This window comes from Aphelocoma coerulescens, chromosome 5 (genome assembly GCF_041296385.1).
Source record: "Aphelocoma coerulescens isolate FSJ_1873_10779 chromosome 5, UR_Acoe_1.0, whole genome shotgun sequence".
Lineage (NCBI taxonomy): Eukaryota > Metazoa > Chordata > Aves > Passeriformes > Corvidae > Aphelocoma > Aphelocoma coerulescens.
This window is the reverse complement of record NC_091019.1, coordinates 67,862,581-67,884,154: the sequence shown is the minus strand read 5'-3', so window position 1 is coordinate 67,884,154 and position 21,574 is coordinate 67,862,581.

The following is a 21,574-nucleotide window of genomic DNA, read 5'->3' as shown; positions in this document are numbered from 1 at the left end:
ATATAGTTCATATCAGAGACCCAACTGGCACATGCAGGGGCTTCTTCATTCTTTCTGGGGTGCAGTTTACAAAGCACGAAAGAGAAAAATGAACCAAAGCACCAAGGCAGGTGTCAGCAGCACCAGAGACATAGGTGTCCATTCCAGCAGCTGTGGGATCTCTATGCTACTGTCTCAGCTGTGTGCAACTGGATCAGGTCAGTCAGAGGAGAGTGTGAACCACTGGAGCCTTTGGCACTGCTGACTCTGCTGACAGCCAGCCAGGGGAGGGCAGGTGGCTGCAGAGAGGCCCTGATTCCCTTCCTAGACAGAAGGACCTGACCAACCCACAGTCCCGCCCTCCCTTAGGCTGCTGGCTCTGTCCATGTGTGATGCCAAACCCTCCATGAGCAGAACTGTGCTTGGCTCAACATCTGGCCAGAAGCTCCTGACCGTGCATCCACTTACGTGTTTTGATGGTTTTACCCAGCAAGAAAGTCACTGGGCTGCTGTCCATCCAGGGTAAATGCATTGTTAATACTTGTCCTAATTTTAAACCAAACTCTCTTCCCCTGTTCCTCCACCATTTCTATCCAGGCAGGGGAGTGCAGGTGCCAGTGCAGATGAATATCTTATTGCTGAAATATCCTGTCCTACCCCAGCTCCCTGGTGGCTCATGGACCAAGTGGGACAGCAAGGGGTAAATACTGGCGGCGCTGAAGATTCTGCAGGTCATCCAGGTTCCCATTAGAGAACTGAGTCTTCAGTCAAAGGACCAGCATTGCTAATGGTCCCGTACTGAGATAGTGACTGTGGCACACAATACCCAGCCATTAGAGATCAGAGTGTGTTATGAGACCAAAGTCACATTGAATGTCAGACAATGGTATCTGGGTAAAATCTTCAGTACCTCCTAATTAAATAAATGGTAATCATGGATGGTACAAGTTTTAAGTAGGGCTGACATTAAAATGTTCACAAAGAGGCTTTGTTTGCGCAGATTGATGAGGTCTGAGCAGGGAGAACTGTGGAAACTTGTTAAGGAAAAGCACCATCCCATTCAGCACCAAGACCCCACAGGGGGCTGACACCTGTGGGTGGGACACACGATGCCTTTGGATCTGGGCTGAGCCCCATCCTCTGCTCCTGAGGCTCGTCCTGGTGTGTGATGGCTGGATCTGTCCTGGCCCACGGCAGGGCTGACTCCTGCCTCATGTGCAGGGGTGGGCTTGGAGCACAGTGAAGCACCTGCAGCCCACCTTGTCCTCTCCCAGGGGCTCACCCACAAGCACTGTTTTGACAGCATTTTCCTACACTGTTAACTAGAAAAAAATGGATTGTAGGAGAGGGTTCTTCTCTGATTGGTCCTTCATGGGAATGGCAAAGAGAGCTGCCCTTCCTGGTGTGGTACCAACATCAGGAAAACCCTTCTCACTCGCTGGGAAGTCTGGCTGGGGAGGGGCAGGAGCCAGATGAGGAAGTCTGGCTGTGCAAAGACCTTCTCCTTACACTGATAAATGTGATGAGATTGTGATGCCAGGGTATTTGCCATGAGATCAGGTCTCCAGAGATGCTGGCACATGGCTGGTGCATTTCCAGGGCCACCAGCTGCAGCAGGTTGCTGCTCCTGGATGCAGCAGCAAGGGAGTGGCAGCAAGCACTGATGCTGGAAGTGGACCCCCTTATAAATTGCCTGGAGAGATCTTGAATGCCAGAGTAATCCTGGAGGTGGGAACACTTTTGCTAATTAGAGCAAGAGCAGGAAAGTGGAGCGGGCAGGTTCCACCTCCGTATTTGTGCTGCACAATCCAACATTTCCTTCATTGCCCAGAGTCCTTCCTGTTCCCTTAATGTCTTGCCTGGAAAGAATAACACATTGGAACAAGGTCATGGCTGCAAGAACTATAGTTACATCACAAAATAATAAAGGACAGGAAGCGCTGCTGACCCAGAAGGCAGCACCGTGCCCAGACCAGCCATGGCGCAGGGGGATGGGTCAATCATCCAAGCACAGCTGGTGGGCCCCTGGACTCACACCTGGACTTGCACCTGGACTAGCACTGCAAGCAGAGATGAGAACAGGATCCTGCTACAGAGTGTGACACAGACATGAAGAGTCTTTGCATGTGAGATGTGGGTGTAAGGGGGGAAGAAGCACATGAGGGAGCTCAACTCATAACTCTTCACTCAAACTGTGAGGGAGAGTCTGCTCAGGTCTGCATCCTGCCCTGGAAACAGCCAAGGGATGTGCACTAGCAACTGGCATTTTTAGCAACATAAAAATATGAATAATGAGCAAAATTTGATTTAGTATTGATCTGATTAGAGAGCTTTAGTACTGATTTAATAAAAGAAAGTGTCTGTGCCATATGCTCAGCTGGTGAAATAAGTCCTTTGGTTAGAAGGGAGAATCCCAAAGGCATTCCTGCCCAGCTTGGAAAGTGAACCTGAACAGCTGCTGTATGGCAGCTCAGTGTGCTTTGGCCAATAGCTTCCCCCAAAAATAAAGAAAATTATGATGATCACAGAACAGCTGGTAGGAGATGCCCACTGAGGGCTTTGTAATTCCACATGGAGAGTGAGAGATGATCTTATGAGGGGCCAGCATAAGACTGATTTCACCCCATGCACAGGTGTGAGACCTGGATAAAGGAGAGTGGTCTGAATCCTTTAGGACACTGAAGTATACTGCTTTGGAAGAAAAACTGCTCTGTCTAATGCACATCACTGGAAGGCTGCCAAAGATCGCTGGGTCCTCTCCACCAAACAGCTTTCCAGCTGCTCTTTCCCAAGCGTTCCATGGGTTGTTGTGACCAAAGTGCAGGACCCGGCACTTTGCCTTATTGATTCTTATACTGTTGGTCTTGGTCCATTGAACCAGCCTGTCCAAATCCCTCTGAAGAGTCTTCCTGCCCTCTGGTAGATCAACACTTCTACCCAACCTAGTGTCATCTGCAACTGACTGAGGGAGCACTTGATCCCCTCGCCCAGATCATTAATAAAGGTATTGTACAGAATGCTATCACTATGCAGACTGATGTATTATTAATAATTAAAGTGCATTTTTCCTTGACCAAGTCTGGCAAATATCCTATTTCCATTTCATAAGATGTGCATCCCCAAAAACTTTTATAAAGGCGACAACACTCACTGTGTGAGTATTCTCCATTCCCTGGTACTAACCAATTTTTTGCTGGTCTAGATTTGGGGAAAATTGGCTTGACATGGAAGAGAGTGTTGGAATTTTTCTTGACTATTTTTTCCTCTCTCTCTTTTTTTTTTTTTTTTTGGTTGTTTTGGAAACAGCCCTTCCTTATTCAAAATACTTTGATGGTACCATTTTCTACTAAGGTTCACATTTTCTTGCTGTCTCTGTCACACTGTGCTAGCCACAGCTCCTCCAGTGATTGCTGCCCCTGCACTGCCCCGGGGGTTGACATTTCTTTATTACAACAGAGTTAAAACTGACATTTCTCCCAAATCACTTGTTCTTCACAGTAGTGGTGCAACAGGACAAGCAGAGATCTCAGGCTCTTTGGTGCTCACAGCCTCAGGGGCTGTTCTTCTCCTCCTCCCTCCCTGCCAGCGAGGGGGTGGCACAGTGGAAAACAGGCACTTTGGGTTTTGGACCTAGTGGTCATCAGGATCCAGATTCTGCTTCATCTGGTATTTGTAAAACTTCTGGGTAAAAAAATCTGGTCTTTTTTTCCATCTCCTACACCTCTTCCTATCATTATTAATCTCAAGATCTACCAAACCTGTTGGCCATGGACTCACGGATTGGTGTTGTGGTAAGTGGAGGGAAAGGAAGAAACACATGAAAGTTTTGAACATACACATGTGGTAGGCAGATCCTCAATAGACAGGTCAGATTTATTCATTTTGGCAAACTGTTGTGTTGTGGGCTTTAGGGAAGTGCTTTCTTTAGGATGTGAGGCTTGCTCAGTAGGGCATGCAGTACACAGTGCTCCTCATTCATTTTGGTCAGAACCAGAGAAGACAGAAGGAGTGCTCGGACTAAATTTTATAAATCTTGTTTCACTTCCCTGCAAAAACTGGCAACGTCTTTGTCAAACTTCTGAAAAAAATAGGGCATCAATATTTGACAACAGCTCTGATTGCTGAATTAATGCTAGTAATTATATTATCAGTTTATCTCCATTTATTCCTTTAGAAGCTCTCCATTATTCAAGACACACCTGTACACATTATTTTCAGAGATATCTCAGACTTGTTAAAGTTTTCTCAAGTATCTAACAGTAGGGGTAGGCTTCCCTTTGCATTTCCTCACACCTGATGATTGATGGTCTTTTTTATCATCACATTGGAGACAGAATCTGCTCTGATGAATGTTGCTGTTTGTCGTTTTCCTCCCACTCAAGATTCTCAGCATGATCCTAGTGCCAATAACCCAGAACCTGGGACTCCTCTTTCACACCCGGCTCTGTTTATCAGCACTTACTGGCTGCAGCAATTAACTTTGTTTTCACTGACTTTTCTTGGCTATTCCCCTGTTTTTAATGCAAATTTGGTATGAGAAGGCACTTAGGTGTTTGGAAAAATAGACCAGCAATATAAGGATATCCCTTCCTGAAAAATTAGAAATTATCCATAGCTCAGTTTTATATTCTGTGATTAGGGTCAGGTTAAGGGTAGTGAAAATCTTTAAGAAGCCAATGCCTATGCAGGTCTGCATGGATGTCTCATAAGGTGCTCTCAAAGAAAACAGAAATACAAGAGAAGGCAGAAAAAAGCCAATTCATTGACCAACAATGAGACGCTTGCTGAATGTTGCACACATTTTCCAGTGATGACCCAAACGTGTGAAGAAGGGCTGAAGCTGAGAAGGAAGGTTGAGCACTGAAACCAGAAAGTGCAGCAGAGCAACTGCCACAGGCAAGGGGTGTCCATCACCAGGGACCATATGTGGTGCAAAAAGCGGAAGGTGCAGTACAAGAGAACGTTGACTGTGACACGAGGACTGGACCTGGCTTTGACCAGATGCTGCCAGTGTGGGGTTCACTGGGGCTTTTGCGGAACAGGATACAGCAGCTTTCATCTGGGCACAAGGGCCTCTACTCCGAGTTAGAAAGGAAGTTTTCTTTGCTTTAAAACTTGCTTGTGATTAATTTTAACCTAAGTCTGATGAGAACTCTGCCTCTCCACAAGGCTTAATGGCACGTCCATGTCATAGGTGATGACAAGATGATATGAGTGACAGTGCAACGATAACTGGACAGGTGAGCAGTGCATGGAGTGCAAAGAATTGCAACAAAACCTCTGTGACCTCATTCATGCATTAATGAATGATGGCATGGGCAGAGAGCTGGGGATCCTGGATGCTTGACCAGAAAATCAATGAAATGACAAGCATAGCTAGTCTGATTTCTTCCTGACCTCTTCTAGTCACGTTTTGCTTCTTCACAATCATGTCTGTTGTCTGTCTGGCTCTTTGCACCTCCCACGTGCTCTTACATTTTGTTAAAAGGAAGAAAATAAACAAAATTATTTTCCCCTAGGAGCTCACAAGCTCAATTTTGCTGCATCAGCTTTGTGATAAGTTAGCTTTGGGAAACAACTGACGATGTATTTCTCCTGCTCTATTTAGGTGAAAGTCAGCTGTGTCTCTTAAATGAAATGCTTGAAGCTTGTTTTTGTCAGGTAATAAAATTGTGTTGCTTTCTATAGCTAAATTCCTTGTGATGTCTATTTCAAAGGCTGACATTTCTAATGCACTAACAGCCTGAGCAGTAAAGAGCCATTCAATTCCAAGTGTAACTTCATCCAGAGATGTTTTAAAGATCTAAAAAAAAAGTCATCAAGGACACCGATATGATGATGTGGATCCTTCACATTAACACTGTCCAAGACGCTGTTTCAGCAGAGGAGAGAAGGGATTTGGCATCCAAGTTCATTTAGCAAAGTCAAGAATCTTTGCATCTCATGGATAGTGGGAGCTTACAGGCTAAAAGCAATCACAACAGAGAAGCTTGAAAAAGCAGTGAATCAGAATAAAAGACTGATAAATTCTACAGTAATTTTCTACTTTTTCTCTTTATCTGGGGTCCCAGGTTGGTGCCCTTTTGTTGAATCCCTGCTTACAGATTTCATTTTGTGCATTCACACAAATGGTTTGTTTTAAGGCTGTTATTTATTTACTTATTATTGTGTGAAACACCACCAATAATTTTTTAACTTTATCTTAATGCTAACTGATGTCACCTGGCAATTTTCAAAGTCTGCTGGCATTCTTGGCCCTATTGAGGGGTCCGTTTGTGTATTTCCTGCACTTTTTGCCTTCCTGAGGTGCTGTTCAGGCACTGACTGTATTGTGGGGCTGTCTGTCCAAAGGTCAGGGGTGGATCACGTAGTGCACCTGACCAGAGAGCCACAGGCAGCACTGGGTTCTTGCTGTGGGAGCTTGGTGTTGCAGGTGAGGTGTCAGCCAAGGTGTCCCCATGGCTCTGGGATGGCTGTTCCCCCATGGTCCTCCCTGATGAGAAATGCTGATCTTTACCTCATCATCTGAGCCCAATGGAACTGTCCCAGGATGTCATCCTCTGCATGTCACACCAGATGACCACACCACCTGCTCTGGCGTCTGTGGTGTGGCTGGGAGAGGCCACCCCAACCCATGCCTTTGGCAGGTGGATCTGTAAAGGCCTGTTGACTTTGGCCCTCCGGTCTCTGGCATGGGCACCAGAAGATCCCTGAGATACTGTGTTCTGTGAAACCACATGTTGCTTCCTTTCCTTTTTCCACTCTGTTTTATAAACATTTATGTATTTTCTACACATTTTCCAGAACATATTGTCTCTGCCAGCTGTTATAAGTAAACTCTGTTGTTTGCATTTTTCCTCAGCCTGTCCTGAGGCACATGTTGTTTCAAGGCATTTGGCTCTCATCAAGACTTTATTTGCCAAGGTTGTAGATATGTTTGTGATTTTTTTTAATTAATTCAAATTTTTATTTGTCTTACAAATAGGAACAAGAAGAAAAAACCCCTCCAAGTTCTGCATTCCTTGTAACAAATGTCTGCGTGGAAAGGTAATGGGGAAACCTTTAAAAGAGGAAAGTGTGGGAATGGCAGCAAGATCCCACCAGAGAACTTGGCCCTGGTGCCACTGTGGCTCCATGTGTGGGCTGTGGCTATATCTATTGGAGTGCACAGTCATCCACGCAAGGCACCTCTCTCTATAGCAAGGGAAGACCTTTAAATTGCTTCATTTTCAGGTTAATTGCATGCTTGCAGCTTCATTGCTTACACAGATGTGCCATAACTACTGAATCCTGATGCTTTTCCATGTATGATGTCCCTGGAACAGCTGCCCCGTGATTTGCTACCTGTGGTGGGGAGTGCCAGCTGTTTCCGTGGCAGCTCCATCACACCAGCCCAAAATCATCCACTCTCAAAAACTTTGATAGTGTTTCCTAGGAATGACTAACTGCATGTGACAATCTTGCTGGTGTTTTTGTATCGGTTCCTATTCCCTTCAAAGAAGACACAGAGACAACATGCAATTGTCTATTGTTCAGTTGTCAAAGCTCTGTGATTATTTTCTCCACAAACTGAAGGGAGCCCAGCATTAACTCACTGTTTTCTAAACTGCCAGTGGACAATTTGGATCTTTGCTACAGAAACCGAATGAAGCAGAGCACTTTTCTGGGGATGCTGAACAGAAGTGAGTGCTCTCAGAAATGATTGAAATCTGCGCACCCCAGAGGAGTGGTGGAGGACAGTGCACAAACTCTTCCAGGCAAATTACAGTTTCCAAAAGCAAGTTTTGCCCTCAGAGACCTGCTTCAGATATGCACTCCTGGGCTCTTGTTGGACTGGAAATTGCTTGAACCATGGGCTGAAAAATCTGAAGATCTCTCATCCACGATCTTGGTTTTCCACTATGAGTGTGACAAAGAAAAACAGCCCCCAAAATGATTATTGCTTTGAAATTTTATTGTTTGCTGGCTGTTTTTGTTGATTTTTTAAAACCTTTTTTCAGATACTCCTGCTAAGGCCAATGCTCAGATAGAACAGGTGGAAGGAGGCAAACCTGCCCCTCTACACAGCACTGGTGAGGCCACATCTGCAGAACTGTCCAGAGCTGGGCTACCCAGCACAGGAGAGACATGGACAGACTGGAAAGAGCCCAGCGAAGGGCTCTGGAGAACCTCTGCTGTGAGGAGAGGCTGAGAGAGCTGGGATAGTCCAGCCTGGCAGAGAGGAGGGTCTGGGGAGATGTGACTGTGGCCTTTCACTATTTAAAGGGGACCCATAAGAAGGACATTTAGCAGGGCCTGTTATGATCACGCTGTCAGAGGGCAGGGCTAGATGGGCTGTTAGGAAGAAATTCTTCCTTGGGAGGGTGTGGAGGCATGGAGGATTCCCAGAGAGGTTGTGGCTACCCCATCCCTGGAAGTGTCCAAGGCCAGGTTGGACGCGGCTTGGAACAACCTGGGATAGTGGAAGGTGTGTCTGCCCAGGGTAGGAGGGTGGGACTGGTTGGGCTTTAAGGTCTGTTCCAACCCAAACCACTCCACGATTCTGTGATCGCACACACCATCCCAGTGTGACAAACCCCTCATGGTGCAGACTTGTGGAACAATCTCACCCCTCTGAATGGAGTGGAGCAGCTCTGTCAGAGCTGCACTGTCACATTCTCCTGTCTGGGGCTCCCCAGATCAGCACAACAAATAACAATGTGTGGAGCTGTTCACAGGTTGAGGCCAATATGTCTTGTTCTTAAGAGAAGCTGTGGATTGTGGAGGAACCAAGTGCAACACAGTTCTTTAAGATAAGTGTGTATAAAACATTACATCTGTTTACAAACAATAACAAATAATTTCTCAAATGTACTTTGAGTATTTGTTTTTCTGCTATCACGTTATTTTCTAATTTCCTTTATAGCACCAACAAAAAAGGGGGAAAGCACTTTTCCATCAGTCTGTCTAGAGGGTACAGAAGATACTTTATTTAGAGCTTTTGCAGCTCTATCTTGTCTTTCCTTTCTAAAGTATTTAATCATGAATTATATATTCCAGCATGACACAAAATATTTAACTCATACTCTTCAATTCCAGTTCAACTTCCCATACAAAAAAATGAGTTTGAGGACAGAAAAGACCAGGTACAAAGATGCAAATTCACTAGTGCTTATATCAGCCTTCCCTTACTGGGTCTCAGATCAATAGGGCTGAGGCCTCTGAAGGCGTCAGGTGGTCAGCGCTGCTCTGTGTGCCATTCCCTTAATTACAGGAGAGACTTGGCTTCAGTGGATGGATTGTGCAAATATGAATTCAGGCTTGATGCTCTGAGCAAATGCCTGGAGATTTCTAAAGGTTTGGAGGAAAAGACATAGGAAAGATGAAATGCAATAACTATCGTTCACAGAGTGAAGCCCTTCCCTTGTATTAGGATTTCTCCAAGGTGGCATGAAGGTCACAGCAGTGTGAGGGGATGGCAAAGGTTAAAGGAAGATGACTTTCATACTGGGGCCACTTGCTGACACTTTGCTGAGGTTCTGCTGGCTTCTCCTTAGAGCTGTGCAGGATGAGATCTGGTACAAACCAGACATGAAACACCTGCTGTGAGCAGGTGCATTCAATTTAATTTTAATGACTGTGCATATGATTGGTTAAAAAGTAGGCGTTTAGGAGAAATTCTGACTTTGTTTCCAGAGGTGTAAAGGCAGGTACTGTATGGTTCCATACAAAGCCCCTTGCTCTGGTTGCCCAAATGTGTGACATGGTTATTGATTCCTTGGCATCACCTGTAAGAAAAATAATAGAGGAAACCATAAAGGTAACTTTTCCCAGCTACAGGCGTTACATAAATATTTGTAACACACACAAATGGAATATATCGTAAGTTCTGAATTCAAGGTGCTTGTGGAAAATGCAATTTCTAGAACAAAATAACAGCTTGTCTTACCCATAGCCCAGCATCTACAATTGCATAAATAGACTTATCCAGGACTTGAAGAACAAAAGCCCAGAGGCTCAGGATAGAGGAGTGCACACCATTAGCTGCCCCATGTCCTCATGTTCATGTGCCAGAAGGTGGAATAAACAGAAGGTGGAATGAAGACACGGCTGTTTCCCTATCTGGGCATCTGTGAGTTTCTCTGAAACAGATGGCAACTCTTAAAGGTAACACTTTCCCTGAATTCTGCCCCTCAGTGTTAGGGATGGAAGCACTAATCGTGTAAGTAGGTGCTTATCATGCTACTGAAATCCTTACTCATAGTGGGCAGATTTTGTACATGAGGGTAAGGTGAGGCTGTGTGTAAATTTTTCAGGCTCAGTTTCTAAACTAGGACAGAAAAGTGCATTTTTCTGGGCCAGTAAAAATAGATCACTTGTTACATGAAACATCACTATGTCTTCCACAGCACTGGCGTCACACTGGAGTATGGACTGTGTGTGTTTCACAGGGGAGTGCCTGCTGGTTCCCTCTGGCTCATTTCCCATTACTGGCCTGAAGGGTTCATTCTGTGAACTTCAGAGCTCCACCATCACCTGCTGCACACATGTCCTTTCCTGGGTGAAACTTAGGGGAAAGTTCATGAGATTCCTACTGTTCCCGGTGTCTCATGGCTTTCCTTCTGGAGGTCATCTGTGGTGACATTGTGAGGAGAGAGGTCCCCAGCAGATGGGGAGGACCCTCTGATAAGCCAGACTTCCCACTCTGGCCAGGGAAATTACACTGTTTCAATGGTTATTTACCCTTGTCTGTAAATGTAAAAACGAAAAAAAAAACCCAAAAAGTGACACCTGACAATTTTGGTTAATGCCAGTTTAGTCTCAGCTTCTATATCTATAACTTAAAATTTACTTCTTTTACACAGGGTGTGTGATAGGTGCTTCCAGAGGCAGGGAGTGCTAAGTGTTCTGCAGAGCTGGGGCAAGTTTTACTCCTGGCTGGTTTATTTTGAGAGGTTTTGTATGAAGATGCAAAAATAAAAAATCCCAAACTGAGCTAAACCTCTGTGGGTGCCTCCTGCAATATGGGTGTTCTGGCCAGGCTCAGTGAGGGCAGGGTATTCTGCTGTCTGAACGGCAAGGAGTGTGAGGTGGCTGCAGCCAAAGGGGAAATGCCTTCCTAGGGGTGGTGGGTGGCTGGGAGATGGCTGAACAGCACTGATGGCAGGGGGTGCTGGGACCCCTGGGGTGGAAGATTGCAGTGCTCAGAGGGGCTGGGTCTACCCCACAATGCCACCCTGTAGCTCAAAAAAATTCCATCAAAACCCGAAACCAAACCACAAAGCCACTTCATGTAACTGCATATAAACTGCATAGAAATGCATATGAAAACTTTAATCTGATCCCGAAAACCCCTGAATCAAAATAATTTACAGGGCTTATAAAAATCATGAACTCTCTAAAGCAGAAAACTCCTCTAGTAAGGCTGCTCTATGTGGAAGAAGGTGGCTTATTCCCACATCCTGTGGATTAGTAGGTCCTTGCGAAGATTAATGAGGGGCTTTCTGGGGAGCCTGATTTATTCCGTATGGATGCACAAATAGTCTATAAGTTTAGACATGGCTATAAATGAGAAGACTAAACCTATGAAGGACAAGATCATAAAGTCATGATCAAAGGGTTTGTTAGATAATTTACACTCATTCAGCACAAATGAATTCAGGCTTTTAGAGTCCTTAATAATTAACACGTTAACACATCGCTGTTTCTGACATTAGTGAGTTAATTTTCTATCTTCAATAATACACAGAAGCTATCAAAATAAAAGCAGAAAATCAGGTGCAAAAGATGGAAAGATCTTTTCTGGCCTTGTTGCTTTTTGTGTAAATCTAAAATTGAGGGCTTGAAGTGATGGAGAGATCATTTGTAGGCTTTTTCTTTCTTTTTTTTCTTTCTCCATGGCACAGAAATATCACGGATCAAAGACCAACGTGAAAAAAGTAAGGTGGAATAAAGGCATATTAAGCCTTTAATTCAACTTAGATTTCAAAATCCAGTGATCAATGTAATATTTTGGAAAGAAACTATTTCTGCTCTGAAGCTCAGTTCTTTGATTAATGAGATATGAATTTTCTTTACTATTCTCTTTGAAGGAAATGCAAGTGTTTTGAAAACAACATAAACAGCATAGATCTGTAGGAAAAGCCTTGTTCTTTACTAGTGCTGATTGTTAAATGTTAATTGAAGTCTCCTGCAGGATCTGGGTGTGAGTGTTGTATCAAGGCCAACAGTCACACTGGTCTGCATAAGAAATGCCCTTCCCTTTGTACTCAGGGGAGGTGTGAATGGATAATTTTGATTTAAATTTGTCTCGTGTGTGCTGTCCTGGTCCTGACACCATCCCGGCATCCTGCCTGCCCCAGGGATCCCGTTTGCCACAGCTCTGCAGGTTGCTGGGTCTCGAGAGGACAGTGGGTAGCAGCAGGAGGGCAGTGCCATGGGGAAACCAGCGTGTTTCTGGCATCAGTGAGAGCAGAAAAGCATTGGAGGAGCTGGATGAGAGATGCTAGAGGACTGTAGGGCCATGCTGGGAGCTCTACCACTTCTGGCCTCTCCCACCCATGGCTGTGCCCATGGTTCTGTTGCAGGTGCTGTAGGTCTGCATCGTCGTGTGCCAGCCTGTCCGAGTCCTATGGAGCAGCTGCAGGAGGAATGGCCATGGCAAGGACAGGTGACAGCTCTTAAGCCCCTCCAGATGAGACCTCTCCTCTGCCTGGCAGATTATGGCATTCCCTAACTGTGCTCCATAAATCAGAAGCACCAACAGTAACTGCACCTGAAAACATCAGGTAGGTCTCAATCCATTTGCTCCTTGTCAGGTGTGTTTCATTCTATCTGCTTCTCACAGAGGGCACCCAGGATACTGCACAACACCAACAACTTGTATATTGAGACAGTTTCCTGCACAACCCTGAACTGCTGCAGGGTGAGGCCATTTCAGTAAGGTGTCTGCACTGCTCCCTCTTGCAATGCAGCACTGAGAAGAAGCAAATTTGCTCCCAGACCCTTGACATTAGTAACTATTCTTTGGATTTCTTTCTTTCATTCCAGCACAGGCCACCTCATCTCCCTTTAGCTGGCTCCCTGCCTCCTTGTATCAGGTTCAACCTTATTTGCTTGTTGTTTCCCCATGTGGCTGGTGACTGATAGCAGAGAGAATTGCTGAGCCTGCAGTAATCCCTCTTACAACTGGCTTTTTTTTTTGGGCACCTGTCACAGCCTTGGAGCACTGTCATGGACACTGATACAAGAAATGCTGGATGAGACATGGATTTTTGATATGTTAGAGCATGTGTTCAAAGAAGAGGAAAGATGGTGCCAGGGGATGTCAGTGCTCCCTCTTTGGCAAGTCCAAATCACTCACAGTGCTTGGGAACACCAACAAGCCAGGGTCAGGGTCCACTGGCTCATTGCACTACCTGCCTGGGAACAGGCATGTGCTCTCACTCTGGGAAAACTGAAGTGATGCCTTTGCAATGTTAAAACCAACCCAACCCTCAACAACAACAATCACAAAAATCCCAAACCCCACAAGTTGTGTTGCACCATCTACAGCTCAGCAAGAGATTTGCTAAGTGCTGCTCATGTTGTCAGTATGCTGCACTGAGTGTTGTAGGTTTGGCTGAGGTCCTTGGTCCTTTTCTCTTCCTTTTCATGTTTTCTTTTGTGGCCACAGACCACTTAGAGTTTCTTGTTACATATCTGACCTCCCTTCCAGCTGAGGAGCCTTGGTTGCCGTTGCTTTCTGGAGCGTTTGGAGGCAATGGCTATCTGAACAGCACACCTGGAAGCTGAAGGAAAATGAGCTGTGCCTTCCTCAAGCAGGGCAGGTTGATATGCTTTGGGCTGCAGCCAACATTGTCCTCAGAACACTTCTCTTGTGACACAGGCAGCTTGAAGTAAGAGAGTCCTGGTCTTTGTGGTAAAAAACCTCCAAACCTTTTGTTTAAGATTTCAGGACAGAAACATTGGTTCTGTTTTGTTTTCTGAAAGTTCAGTGTTACTTGGTAAAGCCCAGTGTAAGAGGGAGTATGAGATGTGTTTCTTGGGTCTTGATTGTGGAAAGCCACCACCTTCCCTTCAAATCTGACCCACTCATCCTGTACCACTTGTCTCTTGGCACCCAAATCTTGTTGCTGTGGCCTGCCTCATATCTGCAAGAGGTTTGTGAGAGGATCCTGGAGGTGTGCGTGGCACAGGCTGTGTGCTGACTGCCATGTATGACAGTGCTGGGTCACAGGGACATGAAGGCAGAGGGGAAAGTGATGCCAATCCCAGGGGATGCAGTGACTCAAAGCTGCCAAGTATCCTGGGAAGAGCTCATTTCACCTGTGAGTTCAGATCTGTGCCAACTCTTCACCCTGCCTATTAATGTGCAGGTTTCTAAACTACTTCAGCTGTACTTCTTTCCATCTGTCATCTCCAGTTTGATATAAGTGTACATAAACACATGCATTGTTATCCTCAGGTGCATTGCAGTTGTCAGGAGCCTTGTTTCCAGCTGAGCTGTCTGCGCTGGCAGACCTTGATGAGGCCACAGCCCAGGGACAAGCTGCTGTCCTTGCTGAAGAGCTGCCATTTCAAAGAGATGCTTGAACAGAGCACTGACCCTTAACTGCTTAAAGCATCAGAGTCAGTAAATAGCCAAAAATACTTTTATTTGCAAAACTGTCCCTTCTGAAAATTCACCTCCTCCCTGTGCTGGTTTCCTTCTCCCTGTGCCCAGCTGCAAAGAAGTTTCTACTGAAATGGTCCTGTCCTTGAGTAATCGTATCAGATTTTTTTTATTAGCTTTCTGGAATCCTTGGAGCTTTGTGGATTCATGTCCCATGTATAAATCACACAGTCCCACAAATATGTGCTTAAGAGCACTGTTTCTACAGTTATTTTTGGAGATAACTGGAAATGGTTTTCACAGACATTTGAAGTGCTTCTTGCAAGGCCCAAAAACCTGAATGTATAGCACACCTGTGACTGCAAAGTGTTGCTGAAATACTATATGAATGTTTTTTTCCAGAGCAAGGCTTCCTGGTATGTTCCTTTCCCTTCCTTCAGCATCAGGAAGACTGAAGGAGCAAATTGTCACCTTGACTTTTATGGCAGTTCCCCATAGCCCTCAAAAGGACCAGAAAACCAAGGTTTATGAAGAAAGTGAAGGTAAAACTACCTTGAAGCATTTTCTGACCCAAATCCAGTCTCATTTTTTTTTTATTCTGTGCAAGAATGGGTTTTAGCTGACCTCTTCCTCCCTATCTTGAAGTATATTAGGGATGTCTTTGTGTGTGTGTCTGCTCTTTGTTTGGCTGCCTGTCAATGTACTGCTGCTCACGTGGCTTGGGTGGCATCACTAGTTTGTAAAGCTGTACAATAGGCCAACGCTGGGCAAAATGGGGCTGCTTATTGCCTGATAGAAATGTTGACTTCATGAAAGCTACAGCAGGGGTTACACCTGTCCATTACCTTTGCTAGGCATTTTTTTTTTCATTTCTCACACACAAACTTTTCTGAGATGCATAAGAAACAGTGGAGCTGGAGAAAAGATAAACTTGCTCTCAATTTATCAGCAGTGTGTGTGAGACCCAGTCTCCACCATGGGCTTCCATGCGTTTGGGCATCCCCCTGCTCTGGCACGGACCCGCAGGGCCTGCAGGAGGTTCTCTGCTCTGGCACCTGGAGAAACTCCTGCCCCTCCTGCACAGACCTGGGGGACTGTAGGGCTATTCCCCTCACATATATTCTCACTCCTCTCTCCAGCTGTCATTGCACTGGAGTTTTTTCCCTTTTTAACTCTGTTCTTCACCACTGCTGACAGGCTCAGCCCTGCTCACCGTGGGTCCCTCTTGGAGCTGCTGCCATTGGCTCCATCGCAGATGGGGGAAACTTCTGGTAGCTTTTCACTGAAGCCACACTTGTAGCCCCCCAAAGTACCAAATCTTGCCATGCAACCCCCATACAGTAGTTAAAACAATTTTATTTAAAATTACTTGGCAATTTTATTGGTGATAATAGGATTATGAAATTCATTTGAATTTGTGGGGAGAGGGGAACTTAAGGAATCAATTTAAACTTTTCTGTTGAATGTAAACTTTGTCAAATCTCCATAACAAGTTTTCACTAGCTCTGTGGCATATTGGTTCATCATATTAGGAATGTTAAATTACATATTTTTCTAGAAATAACATGTATGGAAATGGAATAGATTTTGGGCAGTTTTAAGGTACTAGTATTAAAATATGTTGGTTTGTTTTGTCACTGCGATACCTGAAAGTGTAGAGGTACCCTCAATTTGAGCTGAGTGATCTGTTGTGTTCACTGGGCTGGGGTTAGTGGGTACAGCACATCATCTACATGCCTTTCTTGCTCAGGAACTGTCTATCTAAGATTCCTCCAATTCTGTACCCAAGCACTCTGAAGTGAGTGGGTAAGGATGGAGCCCTTCCAGGAGGGAATCACAGTTGCATTCATTTCAGTGGGCTTTTCCTCAGTTATTCACTGAGGCGAGGGGAGCATGGACTGCAGCCCTCAAACCTACCAGACTGCAGAGCATGTTTCAGTTTGATCCTGGACTTGCTTTAAATGACACTGGGGAAGTGGAGAATGGGACAGAGAGGCTGATGGCAGAAGTGTGGCGTTGACTCTCAGAAAAAAAGCCTAACTTCATTCAGTTATGCTTTTGTGTTGATCCACTCAGGGAAAAGGTGAAAATCAAATAATCTTTGTCCCAAACACGCCCAGTGTCACACTTAGGGGTGCTTCACCTGTATTTCAGTCAGAGGTAACTGCAAGAGGTTTGCCCAGGATCAGCTGCTGCTGCAAAGACAAAGCCAGGGCTCCATGTGCCTTTTGTGTGTTTTATTGAGCTGTCTCACACACCAATGGAAATCTGTCAGTGTGCTGGGCTTGAGAAAACTCTTACAAATTGTTTATAAATTCACTGTCTTGAGAGTGGTAGTTGTCTTTCGCTGTTGAGTCCTCTAGAGCAAATGTTTCTGCAAAGGTACTATGGTATTCCTGTTCTGTTAATATGGGAATTGCACTTCCTCTTTTTTGGTATTTTGCCTTGAATATTTCACATCTGAGAACACAAATGCAGCAAGAAATCTCTAACTGATGGATTCCTTGGGCAGCACCACAAGGGCTTTTGGCATGGAGATGTTTTCATTCTACGGCATTAATCTTGCAGAATACTTGGCTTTTGGGAGCTTGTGTCGAATGCAAATGACCAAAATGTATTTTACTTCTCTGACATAACAAAAGTAATGCGAAAATTAAGGAAAAAAGTTTCTAGCCTTCTAAATGGATTTAATTTTTTTTTAAATTTTAAAATTTAATTTTAAAAAAATTTAAAATAGGATCTGGAGGAGTTTCTCTGTCGCTTTGAGAGTTGGAACCTTGTATTTCAGTTATTCTGCTCTAAATTGGAACACAAAATGCTTCTTAAAGGCATTACAGCTGGGATTATCTGACTGATATGACTACGTCTATTGGAGAGGTTCACAATAATTTTTACTTTTTTAATACTTATTCTACTTGTATCTCCACAGAAGTACAAAGACTTAATGATCGTGGATATGTAAACATATTTTTCATTTGCATCCCATCATTTTAACAACTGGGAGTATAATTGCTCAGTTAAACATTGAATCTGTGGAAAATAAATGCCACATTGGTACTTCCATACCTGAATGTCTGCTTTAAAGGAGCTAACCTTTTTGTATCTAACTTTTACAAAGTGGTGCTTTGTAGTACCACTTGCTTAGTTGCTACTTATATCAGTGTTTTCTCTTCCTACTCCTTCTTTGGTAGAATTAAAATATCCCCTTTTAGTTTCATTTCTGGAGAGAAAAGATTTGAATTTTATGGTTATAACTGCTATACTTAGTATTGCAGTAAGTGAAAGTTGCTTCAGTGGCACCTGGCAGTAGTGCTGAACATGGTTTAACACCATATCAGTCCCCCCCATCGTGGGGCTGGGGGGCAGAAGCCTTTGTCACAGCACCTTGCCGGAAGGAGATGTATCTGATTGAGTGGAGCAGCGATAAAACCCCATTGAACATTTCTCCTGCCACTTTCTGTGCTCTTAGTGCCAGTTTGGGGTATGTGGTCTGTGGATGTGGAGACAGCATCCTCATGGAGTGGAAGAGCAGGTCCCCTGAATGGGATACTGGGGTGGCCTTTGCTGGATTCTGAGGGGGCAACTTGCAGTGTCCCCCTGCCCTTTCCTGCCATTCTCTGCCCAGCAGCCCATCTCCCAAGGCCAGAGCCCCTTTGCCTCCAAGAGAATTCCTTCCCAGCCTCTGGCCGAAATCAATGAATGGGTGCAGGAGCTACTAGAAGCACAGACTGCAGCAGAAAGAAAGGTGAAAGGATTTGGATCTCAATTTCCATCCATTGAGGGCCTGAAGTATGGTTCTGCCACTCAGCTTGCTGCAAGTACCTGGGAGTTGTGGTGTCCTGCCCAGCACATGGTTCTGCTGCCCTGTGACCCTCAACTGTGCTCCCATAGCTATTGCTAGTGTTGCACGGTGACAGTAAGATGCTCCTTCTGTCCCCATGGCTGAATTTCCTAGTAGAGGGACAAGCAGCCCAGGTCGCTCAATGTGAGTAGGTGACTTCTTTAACATCCCAACACTGTAAATGTGGCATCAGAGACAGGACAGGCTGGGTCATGAAGGACAGGTGGTAGCTACAAAGGACTCTGCTTTCAGAGGAGGATGTCAGTGCTGCTCAGAGGTTTCCAGGTCTTGGGAGCTCACACCATGGGTGCAGGATCCAGCTGAAAACAGGCACTGTCCATCAAGCCTGGCTGGCCATGCCATCACTGCTGGGCTGCTGACAAACAGCTGCTTTCTCTGTAGGGCAAAGTGACCTTTGGTAACAAAAGGACCCACTGCGAGAGCAGCAAGATCCCCCTTTGTTGGCACAGACTCAGCAGTGAAACTGTGGGATGACCTGGTGCTGCCTATCGTGACAGGAAAGTGGAGGCTGGTCTGCCCTTCTGGCTGCCTGGTACCCGGGACTGTGATCCCTGCTGCCCACGTGCCGGGCGGGGGCAAGTCTGTGCCCCCTCACCCACCCCTGACCTCAGAGACAGCGGCCACCAGGCCACTGTCAAGGCAGGCTCTGTCCTCCCTGGTGGGTACCTGGGTACCGGGGGCAGGGCGGCTGGAAAGTCACCGGCTGCACCACCTGCACAGGGCCGGACACCTGAGGGCCAGGGAAGCGTCAGCAGATGGCACTCGTGACCTGCCGCAGATGGAATTTCTGCAATGAAATGTAGTTACTTTTGTGCATTTTGGCGTGGCCCCGCTGGCAGCCTCAGGTTCTGCGCTGGCATGTACGGCCCGGCGGGAGCTGCGGGAGGTGAGCATGCGAGATCTGATGCTGACGGAGCTTCTGCCTCTGGCTGGGAGGGCTGGGGCGCCAGTGGGGGCTGTAGGGACTGGAGAGAGGAGCCGTGTGCTCACACATCAAGGCGTGCAGCTAATTGCTGTCTCGGTGAGTTTCCGAAGAGCTCACGCTGCCCACTTGGGATTTATTTACTCAGCAAGAAAATCCATGTGTGCCAAATGTCACTGGAGAGATGAGTCTGTTTTAGTGTGAGGTCAGCTTCTGCATAAGGTGCTGACTGACTCATCAGCCTGCATCCACCGTCTGTGACCCCATGCCTGTCCACAGCTGCATCCCAACCCACATATGATAGACCCATGCTCCAGCAGAGCTTCAGAGCTAATTCAGCATAACACAAACACTCCAAACCTCCAATAAATCAAGCACAAACCCCCTATTTAAATTTCTTTGGACTTGAGATGTGTTTTCCCAGTCAGTGCAGGCACAGCCAGTGTAAGAGCCGTGGGGAAGGGGACAGCCCTGTGACAGTGCAGGAGTGGGGAATTGGTGCAGCTTGGAGCTGGGTTTCTCAGCACCTGGGAGCTGAGGGGGTCTCACAGAGACTGGTCCATGCAGCTTGGAGCTGTTTTGCATCACCCATGAAAAATCCTGCTGACTAAGAGGACTGTAGAGACCCCAACCCTGAAGGTTTCTGGCTGGACAAAGCCATGCCTCACCTGATTGAAAGCCTTGGTGTCAGCAGCAGGTGGTCCCTCCAGCCAGGGTTTTTATGGCCCCATGTAATATCCTAAGGAAATGAGGAGAGAACTGGTAGATCTCCATGGACAGAAACTACAGATATATGTTATCTTATATTCTGTGTTTGATCCATATTTTCTTTTTGGAGTTCGCTTTGTGTAAAAAATAATTTGTAGAGTTTGTTACAAAACATTAAATATATCAAGATTAAGAAAGAATGTATGTCCAAAATTTATATTTTATTGTGACAATTTCTGTTCTATTACTCCTGGAACAGACATCAAAGAGAAGACTAGTATTAAACACATTGTGATGACTACATGAGTTGTTTACAAACATTTAAGGCTCGTGGAAGACACTTGTGTAATAACCCAGAATTTAAAACATGTACATACAATTTTTCACGTGCTGCACTCTCATACTTCCTGCTCCACAATGACAATAGGGTGTGCTCTCTGTGCAACTCAGCTCTGCTGAAATATGTGTGAGACTCCTGAGAACCTTCGACAACTAATACCTCAGAAAGACAGTTGCTAATCCTCTGGAAATAGGTTTTACCTAAAATTACAGGACTGTTAGAAGACTAGAGTCCTATGTGTAAGCAGACATAACTCTCTTGCACTTTGTAGATTAGTGCAACATTTTATAAGTAAACTGTTAATATCCTATTGAAATATTTGCTTTTTTGCTTATGTACAAGTGTTTGTGACTTTCGTGGGCCCAGTGTTCTTCATCCAGGGCTTGTGGAGGGCACAGTGGTGCAGGTCTGCTGCTGTAACCCTGATTTATTGAATTCAGGCCCAGAAATGCTGTATGACTTGTGCAAAAATCCTGTGGCGGATCAGTGACGGAGAGAGAGGGACACTCTCCTGACCCCATGGCACCTGAACCAGTTCACAGAGTGCAAGTTAAGGGGTGGAGGACAGTGAATTCTGTAATGAGGAGCTGAGAGTACTACCACTGCCCAAAACAATGCCCTCCCCACCTTGCTGGACACTGACGAAAGGCTGCAGCATGCCAGCCCCTTCCAAGCCTTTTGCTGGAACATTGGGCTTGGTGGTGGCCCTGTATGCCCAGAAGGATCTCTGCAGAGAGAAAACACACTCTGCTCTCCTGCTGTGTCCTTTCAGCTTGAAATTCCGGTGAGCACTGAGGATGAGCCTGACAAAAGGTCTGACCTTCAATACACATCCCCAGGGGGTGTTTCTTTGTCATCTTCAGTCTCCCAGAGAAGGGTGCTAGTGTGGTGGGATGAGCCATGAATATCAGAGTGAGTGACATTTGATCACCAGAAAGGCCTGGAGTGTACTTCAGGGGAGAACAGCTTGTCCAGTGTAACTTGATGAAGGGCAGTCTTGCTTTTGTTTTGCCGTTCCATAAACTATGGAGGAACCATGGAAAGACTCCTGGCTGTCCGAGCCTCAAAGGGACATTTATCTTAAACTTGAAGAGATTCTTGACTAGCGATATGTAAATTTTAACTTAATTCAGGCTCAAAAAGTACTGAGACACTTCCTGGCATGGTTGT